General features: G+C 35.4%; 1 pseudogene; it reads right to left on the bottom strand.

Annotated features, from left to right (window-relative positions):
- Positions 1-13,682: 13,682 nt before the first annotated feature.
- On the bottom strand, positions 13,683-13,802 carry LOC134939139 (5S ribosomal RNA; annotated as a pseudogene).
- Positions 13,803-14,018: the final 216 nt, after the last annotated feature.

Consider the following 14,018-nt stretch of genomic DNA (forward strand, 5'->3'; position numbering starts at 1 on the left):
TTACCTTCTGTTAGAAAATCCACATACATAAGCAAAGGTTTGGGTTTTAATTTATTTTATTTTTTCCTCAGCGCCTTGAATTTATGTGTTTGCTCATAATGTGTGTATATTTGATTTTACAAAATGTGATTGCACAGTGATATAGGCAATGGAAGGATTGCTATCTTGCAATTCAGGGATTGGCTCTCAATATCATGTAAAATCAAAAGTGGTTAAGCATTAAACAAAATCATTTGTTTTTAGAATGTTCCTGTACAGTCACACACAGCACCCTGTACTTCTGCCATTACTATTAATAGTGAATTATTAGGCCTTACACACTGCCCTTTAACAATAGATATAGAATTAGCACAAATAATATTAAACAGTTGGATTTATAGCTGAGGAAAGCATTTCATTTTTTTGTGGTGCAGTCTAACACCCATGGAAGAGTCACAATTTTTTACTAGCTTACATTAAAAAATTTGATAATAACCTCACACAATAAAAATTAAATTAGGAAGAAACATTAATTTTATTAATGTAAATTATTAGATTAATTTGTCATTATAAATCATCTTATATTTATCTGATATAAGCAAGTGATACATTTATTCAATTAGGACTTGGTATTACATCCATGTAACTGCAATATAAGTCTGTGTAGTTATACATAGGAATTGAGGAGTTTAATTGCAACATTTTGATAATACATTTTGGAGCAGGAATTGTGGTTGACAGAATATCTTATAAATAACAAACATATATAACTCACAGATTGCATATAGTATCAACCGTTAAAATATGTCATATTATTGTTAAGAAGAAAAAGAAGAGGAAAGAATGTCTCTTTGGTGGCGCACAGATGAAAATTAAAAATTAACTTTTAATAGATTCGTTAAAATTGTCTAACCACGAAATAAAGAAAGTGCAATAAACTTATGTGATATAATTACCATATATGGTGAATGAAAATAAATTATTAAAATAAAGGTTCGCTACCTATGTCGTGTCTTTATTAATCCAAATTTAATGTATCCTAAGCAGGCTGTACTGTATTCGTACAATTCATTATATCAATTATTGGCATATTAATTATAATTAGCCCAATATTAGGATGCCAAATACTTTATAATATTTATTAATTGTATACTAATAGTTATATCATAAGTTTGGCAATAGTTCCAAATGTCATTCACTACAATATTCCTTCAGTAGTGGCTTCCCTTATTTCAAGCCAGTCAGTGTAATCTCCTATAGTAACTCTAGCTGCTATAATAAGGTGCCATTTGGCTACTGAAGAGAGAGTATCAGCATGTAAATAAATGCTGAATATTGGGTGAGTGATTTGAAAGTATAGGGATATTTAATAGTTCTCCCACTATTCTATAGATATTGCACATTTATATATATCATCATTAGTGCAAACTGTGTAATGTTCATATATATCCACTATATCAATTGTATAAGTGCATTATTTATATATGCATATAGTGATTAAGTGGGGCTATTAATAAACACAGTTATTTTATTGGAGAGATCACTTTAAGTAGAGAGAGCTATATCCTCCTGCAATAGTTACATTTGTTACAATGAATACTATGTAACTAATAAGTCACTCTTGCAGCAATAGCTTCCTTTATTATGAACAAGTCAGTGTAAATTCCACAGTAGCTGTTGTTATTGTAATAGGATACAGTATAGTTGTTAGAGGAAGCCTTTCAGGGCTGCCCTGAAAAAGTCTAAATAGCACGAAACACGTGTCGGCGGCGTCATGGCCACTACCTGGTCCTATTATACTCAATAGAATGAATGTATCTAGATAAAAGCAAAACTAGTTCATGGCATATAGGTCCTGTATTATACGAAAGGAATATTTAACATAGGCTGTGTATCATGGCTGTGAATGTGTAGCACTGCATGTGGAGGATACTGCACATAGAGTGTCACTGCAATAGAGGCTCTCTTTGTAATGTAATGAGAGGTCAGATTAGTATCAGCTTAACCCAACCCTTATTGTTGCCATACAAGAGATAGATTGTTACAGTAACAGGAATTCCTTTGGAGAGATTAGGCTGGCACTATTTCAATTCTACATACTGTGCTGCCAGCTAATAAATTATATTACTGAGTATAGACTGACACAGTAATAACAAGCTCTCTCTGATAATAGGGAGACATCTGAATGATATAAGATTCACTGGCAGCTGCAACAATTGTGTATATTTAAGCAAGCCTATGCAACAGTTCAATTAATATTTAGCTAATAGCAATTACAGCCTGTATTAATTACAGCCTTGACATGCTAGTCAAGGAACAACTTATTGTTTAGAACTGTGTGCTCTCATATATACTAAGCTATTAGTGTTGAATTAAATATAGGGATAACCCAATTACTGTACAATTACCCAGTTGCAGGGTTGGCATATAATGATGTGATTTAATTACTACATGGCACTCAATGCAACAAATGCAGTTATTGTGGAAAGATACATTTCCCTCCATCTAAAATATTTACAGTAAAACCACTGTGTCTCTCAGCAGCCCCATTTAAAACATATAAGTGCATATTTAATGTGCATATATAATCAATATAGTGGGGACACATGAACATAACACACATCTGGTATTATAGAGCTTACAAGTACTTTTCTTTATAAGGAGATACACTTGATGCTCCCTTCCTCTTTATGAAAGGCTCCCTCTAACAACTATACTGTATCCTATTACAATAACAACAGCTACTGTGGAATTTACACTGACTTGTTCATAATAAAGGAAGCTATTGCTGCACGAGTGACTTATTAGTTACATAGTATTCATTGTAACAAATGTAACTATTGCAGGGGGATATAGCTCTCTCTACTTAAAGTGATCTCTCAAATAAAATAACTGTGTTTATTAATAGCCCCACTCAATTACTATGTGCATATAAAAATAATGCACTTATACAATTGATAAAGTGGATATATATGAACATTACACAGTTTGCACTAATGATGATATATATAAATGTGCAATATCTATAGAGTAGTGGGAGAACTATTAAATATCCCTATACTTTCACATCACTCACCCAATATTCAGCATTTATTTACATGCTGATACTCTCTCTTCAGTAGCCACATGGCACCTTATTATAGCAGCTAGAGTTACTATAGGAGATTACACTGACTGGCTTGAAATAAGGGAAGCCACTACTGAAGGAATATTGTAGTGAATGACATTTGGAACTATTGCCAAACTTATATAACTATTAGTATACAATTAATACATATTATAAAGTATTTGGCATCCTAATATTGGGCTAATTATAATTAATAAGCCAATAATTGATATAATGAATTGTACGAATACAGTACAGCCTGCTTAGGATACATTAAATTTGGATTAATAAAGACACGACACAGGTAGCGAACCTTGATTTTAATAATTTATTTTCATTCACCATATATGGTAATTATATCACATAAGTTTATTGCACTTTCTTTATTTTGTGGTTAGACAATTTTAACAAATCTATTAAAAGTTCATTTTTAATTTTCATCTGTGCGCCAGCAAAGAGACATTCTTTCCTCTTCTTTTTCTTGGTATAACTCAACTTGTCTCTGGTAGCACCCCCAACGTCCAGTAATTAGTACCCAATCAAACTGACGGACATTTATCGGGGTTCTCTCTCTTTTTTCTTCAAATAGCAATTATTTAGAACTAGTAGCTGGTGCAGAACATATCCCCTTCCCCTATTTCCCTACATATCTCAAATATTATTGTTAAGCACAACATATATAAAGAGGTATTACACTCATAAATAAATTCCATAATATCATACTGTGACATCTGTAATATAGATGGGAGATGGCATATAATGAAACTACACATCCCATTACAATTTAAATTATATAATAAAATCTATCTGACATACAATTTGGGAATTGTGTGAATAAAAACTTTTATACAGGTTATGCCAGAAGTTTAATATATCAGGTTATATCACCTTAAGATCTAAAATATCAAAACTGGTTCTAACATAAAGGCAACCTCACATGTATCACATGATATCACTTTGAGAAAAAAATTTCTGGAGCTACAAAACCTGCAGTGAATCTCATTACAAGTCCCTCCAAGAAAAAAGTATCATATGAATAAATAAAACAATTCTAACTGTCTTATATGAAAAGTAAGTATCATCATTTTCCTCTTAAACAAGTATAGAAAATTGGTGAAGTAGGAGACCACTGTATTGAATGACAGCTTTACTGCACTAATATCTTGGAAATAAACGTATCACTTGAGTAAAAATCTAAAGCCTTAGAAAGATTTGTAACAACTTTTTGCCATTAATGCCCCTGTAGTAATGCCCCCAGTAGTAATGCCCCCCTGTAGTTTGCCCCCTTGTAGCTTGCCCCCAGTAGCTTGTCCCCAGTAGCTTGCCTCAATGTAGTTTGCATTCTTGTAGTTTGCCCCCTTGTAGTTAGCCCGTCTAGTTTGTCCCCAGTAACTTGCCTCCAGTAGTTTGCCCCTAGTACCTGCACCCCTTATATTTAAAAAACAAACAACAAAAACTATACTTACCAAGCCATGCTCTGACATACGACCGCAGCTATCCTCCAGGCGTCCGCACCTTGGCACTATGAGAGAGACGTCATTACATCTCTCTCATAGCGTGCACTGACAGAGCCGGAAGCCGGAGCTCAATTGTGGAGAGAGATAAAACTCTACAGTGTATCAAAAGAGCTTCTCGTGTGGATAAGAAAAGGCTACATTATATATATAAAATCAAAACCAAAGCAACATAGTTTCCTTATTATTGAGTCCGCAGAATAGTTTTTAATTCTTAGGAGAACTGGTTATATTAAATTGTGTGTTATTGTGAAATGTAAGTAATATATATATATATATATATATATATATATATATAAAAACAAAAAATGACTTTTGGTGAAACCCTTTTTTCATTTTCTTTTTGCTTGTTTATCTATATCATTTGAGGTTCAGCACCACAAATTATGAAGCTGCAGCCACTATTAAAGTTTTTTTAGTGTCTCACAGTCAATATACTAGCGCGCATTTTTTCTATTGGTGTTTTGACATTGTTTATTACATTATACTGGTGTAGAGGTACAACTATAGATGATTCTCTTCTCTGGTCTTTAAAAACATTGATTTATATATAAAACACTTGTCACATTCAGAAAAAAAAATTCCTCACTTGTAACTATATTGAAGTGATATAAGATAACATATTTATCAAACATATCATACAGTCATGCCCTCAGAGTAACTCCCTATGTGATTAATACTCATAAGTGTTATGTTTCTAGTTAAAAACTTGCTGTATTCACATCATTTATATGGTTACTCTAATGTGAGACTCCTGATGGCTAACAAGATGTGACCTTTGGATAAAACACTTGCTGCATTCAGAGCATTGAAATGGTCTCTCTCCTGTGTGACTCCTCTGATGTGTAACAAGATGTGACTTTCGGGAAAAACACTTCCTACATTCAGAGCATTTATATGGTTTCTCTCCTGTGTGACTCCTCTGATGTATAACAAGACCTTCCTTGCTACATAAACAATGGCTACATTCAGAGCATTTATATGGTTTCTCTCCTGTGTGGCTCCTCTGATGTATAACAAGATGTGACTTTCGGGAAAAACACTTGCTGCATTCAGAGCATTTATATGGTTTATCTCCTGTGTGACTTCTCTGATGTATAACAAGACATGACTTAATGGTATAACATTTACTACATACAGAGCATGCAAATGGCTTCTCTCCTGTGTGACTCCTCTGATGTATATCAAGACATGACTTAATGGTATAACATTTGCTACATTCAGAGCATGCAAATGGCTTCTCTCCTGTGTGACTCCTCTGATGTGTAACAAGACGTGACTTTCGGGGAAAACACTTGCTGCATTCAGAGCATTTAAATAGATTCTCTCCTGTGTGAGTCCTCTGATGTATATCAAGACATGACTTATGGGTAAAACACTTGCTGCATTCAGTGCATGTAAATGGCTTCTCTCCTGTGTGGCTCCTCTGATGTGTAACAAGATGTGACTTTCGGGAAAAACACTTGCTGCATTCAGAACATGTGAATGGTCTCTCTCCTGTGTGAATACTCTGATGTCTGAGAAGCTCTGATTTATATGTAAAGCTTTTGTCACACTCAGAGCACAGATGTGGTTTCTCTCCAGTGAGACTCATCATTTATTAGATGAGATAAAAATTAGTTTTATAATGTTTCTGCTTTACAGAAAAAAATAATGTTTATGAGAATCCTTAAGAGGTTTCTAAAGAAATGATGACTGTAGATGGCTTGATCAGGAAACAATGTCCCTTTCCATTATATCTTCTTATATTCTTAGAGGAAATCTTGCTCCTTATTTGTCCTGCAAGAAAAATATCACACTTAAAAGCATAAAGGTTACTGTTATAAATCTGTTTGTACAGTAATAATGTTATATTGTTTAAGGAACATGACATTATATTACATTATATTTATGTCCACTTAGAAATTTGATCCAGTCTTTTACCATTCTTTTAAAATATTTGTAATGTGTCTAATTGCTATGTCCCCAATTCCAGTTACATGTGCAGCACAGAGACCTCTACATTCCTGCAGCAGATGCCAATACTTAATGCCCATACACACTTGGCAGTTTTGAGCTACAAACCTCCTAGTGTGTGTATGTATGGCCATGAGAGCAGTGAGTGCTGATGCGTGCTCCCGCATCTTCACTGGCAGACGCCATCCATCGGCCTGTTTTACCGGCCAAGTGAACCACTTTCCACAGTCTCCTATTGTGGAAAGTGGTTCACCCGCGTGAACATTGCTGGGCCAGGTGAAAATCGCTCAGTGTGTCTGCACAGAGCAAGTTTCCTGCCAGTGATGTTCACATCATGATTGTGCATACACACTGGGCAAACTCTCAGTGTGTATGCACCTTAAAACGTGATCTATAAATGTATCCATAATGATTGTATAATCCTCCTACTCTCACCTCAGAATGTGCAGATTACACATTACTGACCTCCTGCACTGACCATAGATGGGTAACACACGCTACTGATGCTGTCACACTTACTGTCAGCTGATGCCCCAGGATGCTGCTATTTTCTCTGCAAACACAATTATAATGGGGAAAATGTGATCATGTGACAGTAAAAGTGGGGGAACTACTGAAGACAATAGAGAAGGTTACCTCCAGATGCCTGCCCTGAATAGGGCAACCTCCTCCATTGCCCTTCCTTTTTCTGCCAAAGTAGTTGCAGAGCCCCTTCTGGAATCTGGAGAGGATCTGCATGCAGCAGGCTACTAAGAGTCAGATGCACATAATACAGTGTATGTCCTGCCCTACTTCCTCTACCTGCTCATCTTCCTCCAAGGCTCTTACTCACAAGGTGGGCCCTGCAAACCTCTGATCTGGAGGTGAGAACAGTGAGCATGGGGCAGCACACTGCAGCCAGATAGTGGGATCCCTTTTCAGCAACATGTGGTGCATAGGGCAGAAGGTGTAGGATGTCTGTAGGTGTTGTAGTGTATGAGGGGGGTGTCTGTGTATTTCTGGGGCATTGATAGTGAATGAAAAAGGTGTGCACTTATGGGCTGATGGTAGTGAATAAGAGGATGAGTGTGGGGCTGCTCATGTATTGGTAGTGAATTAAAGGCCAGAAAGATTGCCTGAGGACTGCAGGGGTGTTGGTACTAGTAAATTAGGATTGGTGGTTCTGGACTGGGGGTTGATGGTGTATGAGGGTTGGGTGATTGTTAAACGTGGGGAAATCTGGGATCTTCTGGATTATTGGTAATAATCTGTGCGTATTTATGTGTGTGTTTGTGTAAGTGCTGGAAACAACCAATATTTCACCTCCTCTTTAAAATGTATGTGCCTACCCAGTCATTCTGCTCAGTGTGATGTCTGCATATGAGACAGTGATCATTGTTTCATGAAATACCTGATTTTTAAAGGGTAAAAAGGGAATTTCTGTGTAACACGCTGTGTCACTGACAGAGTATATACAGCTATATTATACACACATGATACATGACTGATAAACAATGTATTGCAGTCACACAGACAATAAGATGGGCCTAAATTTTAGTAATTGCTCAGCAAATTGTTTGTTTATAATATTATGGGACAACTAGATTTTTCTGTAGGTTTTAGGAGACACAGTATAAAAGTCCATCAATATATTTATACATTTAGTATGAGCTTACATTAATTTTTATAATGTTTCATGAATATCTAACTACACTGTGACCCATAGAAACATGTAGATAATGTAATATAAATGTTATATCTGATTATTTTTGTGGGGAGGTTGTTGCAATACAATATTAATAAATAATACATGATATAGAATATAAAGCTTTATATTGCTATGCTAACTATATAACCATTGATAAGGTAAACCTTTTAAGTATTGATAACAAGAAAATATCTACAATATAATATCTTCAAATGTTTTATACATATATATTCTTTTATATAATATAATTACCATTCTCTGGAGTTTGTCACTTCTGTATCTGACTCCTCCATCCGTCCACCTCTCCAACCAGTAACTCATCCAGCAGCTCCTCCATCAGCTATCAGTGGCCTGATACAGCCTATTTATAGTCACTCCTCCCCCATCTCTCCTCAGTAGTTCCCAGGATGGCCAGAAGAAATTCTTAAACTGAGAGGTGACATGTAAATTAGGGTCTCATAACATTAGTATATAGTCATTCAGCACATCAGCTTCTCGTGCCCGGCTCCTTGTCTTGTAAATGAGGTGTAAATATTCCTAAAGTCACTTACTACAATGGGAAATGCTAATTACACCCTGGCAGGGGTAACACCTTGCATTCTAATTACATCACAGCAGCCTCTGGCCTCCTGTTATGTCACCAAAGGGACCTTTTGTTTAGGAGTCAACTATTGTCCAGAAAGAGTATCAGCAGAAAGACCTGTTCTCCATATAAGCAGGAACTTCACAATGATTCAATGCTTAACTATAACATAAACACATATATATCTAAATATATAATTTGTCAAACCTGGAGGAGAAAGTGGTTCCTGGATAAGTGGGAAACCTGTATTACTAGGAATAATTGAGGACTTGACATTCTTATACCAAAAAACCTCTGTTTTGTGAGACTGTCAAATCTTTTTAACTGAAACTGATTTTTCTCAATTATTAGGATTAATCACCTTTATTACTGAGATGATTGCTGTTAAGACCATTTTAGGAGAGATTGGTCCAGTTTATTAACCTCTAGAAATTAGATGATCACCTTTAGAACCTCTGTGGTTAAGTGAAAAACCAGATAAGTGATACCCCTTTTATGGGAGTGCGCAAAATCCCAGACTTCAGGCAGTGTAAAAGGGTCTTTCTCCTAAACCCTAGGTCCACTTTCCCGGGAATCCAACCCGGCTTGTACGCAGGGTTGGACATAGTTAAGATCCGGGTAAATGGGTAAGCCAGCTCAGCGGTTCCGGCACCCATACTGCAGTGTCTGGCAGATGGTCAGGAAGCTGGAGGTCATGACGCATGCTGTCTATGCTGTCTGTGCCATGCTGGTTGCCATGCAGCGGCTGGGGACATGGCACATGCTGTCTATGCCGTGTATGCAAACAGCATTGCCATGTCTGGTGCCTGGAAGAGACCCGGAGGCTAGGGGCAGCACAGCAGCTTCCAGATTGCTGGGCTTGCCCCCGGCAAGATGCTCTGGAGCACCAGTCTGCATTGTTTCATGGCGCTTACATCATCTCTAAGCGCCGGCCCACAAGACACTGCACCCAGGTGCAGTGTAAATGGTGCCGATCTGGGAATATCCCGTATCAGCACTGCGTTATAAATGTATAAATGGGGGAAGTTCCGGGTCTGGCCAAGCTTAGAAGCGTGTTCCAAATCCATGGTCAGACCTGGAATTTTTGTGTAAAAGTAGCATGAGATAACTCTTGTGGCTTCTTCTTTTTATGTATCGTCCTACACGTGAGTGGAAAAAGACTATTTGATTTGTTGAAATACATGAAGAATTACCTTCTGTTAGAAAATCCACATACATAAGCGAAGGTTTGGTTTTTAATTTATTTTAATTTTTCCTCCGCTTTGAATTTATGTGTTTGCTCATAATGTGTGTATATTTGATTTTACAACAGGTGATTGCACAGTGATATAGGCAATGGAAGTATTGCTATCTTGCAATTCAGGGATTGGCTCTCAATATCATGTAAATTCAAAAGTGGTTAAGCATTAAACAAAATCATTTGTTTTTGGAAATTTTGCGTACAGTCACTCACAGCACCCTGTACTTCTGCCAACACTATTAATAGTGAGTTACTAGACCTCACACACTGCACTTTAACAATAGATATAGAATTAGCACAAATAATATTAAACAGTTGGATTTATAGCTGAGGAAAGCATTTCATATGTTTGTGGTGCAGTCTAACACCCACGGAAGTGCCACCATTTTTAGCAGCTTACAATGTGATAATAACCTCAAACACTAAAAATTCAAATAGGAAGAAACATTTATTTTTATTAATGTAAATCATTAGATTAATTTGTCATTATAAATCCTCTTAGAATTTTCTGATATAAGTAAGTGATACATTTATTCAATTAGGACTTGGTATTACATCCATGTAACTGCAATATAAGTCTGTGTAGTTATACATAGGAATTGAGGAGTTTAATTGTAACATTTTGATAATACATTTTGGAGCAGGAATTGTGGTTGACAAAATATCTTATAAATAACAAACATATATAACTCACAGATTGCACATAGTATCAACCGTTAAAATATGTCATATTATTGTTAAGCTCAACATATATAAAGAGGTATTACACTCATATATAAATTCCATAATATCATACTGTGACTTCTGTAATATTGATGGGAGATGGCATATAATGAAACTACACAACGCATTACATTTTACATAATATAATACAATCTATCTGACATACAATTTGGGAATCGTGTGAATAAAAACTTTATACAATATATGCAAGAAGTTTAATATATCAGGTTATATCACAGTAAAATTTAAAATATCAAAACTGGTTCTAACATAAAGAGAACCTCACATGTATCACATGATATCACTTTGAGAGAAAAAATTTCTGGAGCTACAAAACCTGCAGTGAATTTCATTACAAGTCCGTCCAAGAAAAAAGTATAATGAATAAATAAAACAATTCTAACTGTGTTATATGAAAAGTAGGTATCATCATTTTCCTCTTGAATAAGGATTATCTACAAATACTCTGTACAAGTATAAAATTGGTGAAGTATGAGACCACTGTATTGAATAACAGCCTTACTGCACCAATATCTTGGAAAGAAACCAATGTATCACTTAAGTAAAAATCTAAAGCCTTAGAAAGATGTGTTACAACTTTTTGCCATCAGTGTAACCATTAAGTTGCAATTTATGCCAGAGACAAAAAATACTAACAGGGTTGAGAACTGTAAATTGGATATGTCATAATAATAAAAGCAATTCTGAATAGAGACGATATGCAGAATTGTGTTTTTAATCAATCTTTATTCACACAAATTATGTTGTTTTCTTTTTTTCTACATGTTATTCTATTTCTATAATTTGCTTATACTTTGCTTGATATTACCCTGAACAGGGAATATATGATACATCATATGTGATAATACATAAAATGTATTACATACATCACATATAAGTATTGATACCTTCTTATTTTAAGTATATTGAAATAAAATAAAATGTTAAATAATAAATCAAAATATAATTTGTGGAAGGTAATGAGTGTACCCTTATCTAAACTGATTTTCTTTTTTCTTTCTGTTTTGATATATGCATTTAATCAATGGGTAGCACCAAATATACGTTTTAGCTATAGAAACTCTATGTGAGCTGGTAATAACTTAAATGTTAATTTACTGGAGAATATAGGTTAGCCAATATTCTTAATGCGGAATTTCTTCTTTAGTTGTAGAACATATCAATGTAGTACAATGTTTAATCAGCTCCAATAGAGATACACCTGCAAAAATACATGCATGACTAATTATAATGGGCAATGGTTTAAAAACACATTTAGCACAGGGAGGGTGCACATTATATTTATTTATTAACAGTTTCTTATATAGCGCAGCAAATCCTGTTGCTCTTTACAATTGGAAACACCAGTGATAAAACAAAACTGGGTAATAACAAGCAGTCATAGAGGTAGGAAGGCCCTGATCGCAAGTTTACAATCTATAGGGAAGTAGACATTGATACACAAGTGATAGGTGCTATATATTGCATAATTATCCACCAGATTGCAAATGTTATTGGTGGGCTTCATGATATGACCACACAGCAATGATGAACTGGGGTCCGGAGGAAGTGAAAGTGAAGACAGAGGAAATATGTAAGGATATATGTGGACTGTACAGTGGGGATGTTATTGACTAGGAAAGTTTATGAATGTTATGTGAGCAGTTCCAGAATTTGATAAGCTTGCCTGAAGCGGTGAATTTTCAGGGAATACTTGAAGGTTTGGAGACTAGAGGAGAGTCTAATTGTGCATGGTAGGGCATTCCACAGAGTGGATGCAGCCCTGAAGAAAGTCTTTCAAATGTGAATGGGAGCAAATGATGAGCATGGATGAGACATATATCTTGTGAAGAGCGAAGAGGCGGGGGGTTGGGAGATGTTTTGTGATAAGCAAAGAGACATACTTTGGTGTAGTTTGGTTAATGCCTGTGTGTGAATAAAATATTTTATATTGAATACAGAAGAACACAGGTAACCAATGGAGGGACCGACAAAGTGAATCTGTAGAAGATGAACATCTGGCAAGGAATATTAGCCACACAGTTGTATTCAGAATGTTTTTTAGTGGTGAGAGTGTTTTTGGTAAGACCAGTAAGAAGACTATTGCAATAATCAATGCGGGAGATAATGAGAGCATGAGTTACCGTTTTAACAATGTTTAATGTAAGGTATTTTAATGTTTTTTAGATGTATTTAGCATGATTTTGAGACAGACTGAATATGGGGAGCAAAGGACAGTTTGGAGTCAATGATGACACCTAGGCTTGTGTGCTAGGATTGATAGTCAGATTTTTCAACAATGATAGAGATATCAAGCTGGTAACTACTTTTAGCTGGTGGAAATATAATTAACTCTGTATTTTATGAAAATACCAAAAATATGTTTTAAGCCAATGCACTGCACCGAGAAACTCCTCTCAGCTCTTTTTATATACTAATGTATTAGGTGTCAGCAGTAGCGCTCCTTAGGTGATGGGAGTTACAAGTACCAAAATGACCAAAAGAAGGTTTGAAAGAAAGGACTCTTTTTTGGGAGCACTCTTAATTCAGAGGTTAATAGTATAATTAGTAGATTTAAAAAAAAAAAACAATTTAATCAATATAAATCAAATCCTAGGAGTGACTATATGTGAAAAACATAGCTTAGCTAAAATATTAATAATTCTAATTATTTGTGATCTCCAAATTCACGATATACAAATTGCCAGAAGTAGAATTCTGTGATGCTTATGTCAACAAAAATCTGCATCATATATTTTATGGAATATATGACCATCATTCATACTGCTAATATCCATTACGGATTTTATAAATGCAGGGAATAAAATCATTGGTCATGCGAATCCCAGTATTGAATGACATAAAGTTGAGTGCCACTGTGTCCAATAGCCAATTTATTGCAGTACCAGGGTGTTCAAAGGAGGTCTCCCTTCCTTGTACTGACCCGACCTTTCACTGCTTAGCTTCCAAGTTCGGAAGAGATTGGGCATCTCCAGTGAAGTGTGACCGCAATTATTGGACTTTTCTCCTTGGTCACTCCAAATATATGCCAAATGGTTGCTGTATGTTAGGAATGGAGAATATACGTGATTCGTAACAGGTAAATTACAAATAAAGGAGATTACATGCAATCAGCTAAATTATCAACATATGACACAACAGTCACAAAGGTTAATTATATCTGCATAATTAATCAGGTATGTGGAAAAATTCAAATATACCACATCTAT

The sequence above is a fragment of the Pseudophryne corroboree genome, chromosome 6, assembly GCF_028390025.1.
Source record: "Pseudophryne corroboree isolate aPseCor3 chromosome 6, aPseCor3.hap2, whole genome shotgun sequence".
Classification (NCBI taxonomy): domain Eukaryota; kingdom Metazoa; phylum Chordata; class Amphibia; order Anura; family Myobatrachidae; genus Pseudophryne; species Pseudophryne corroboree.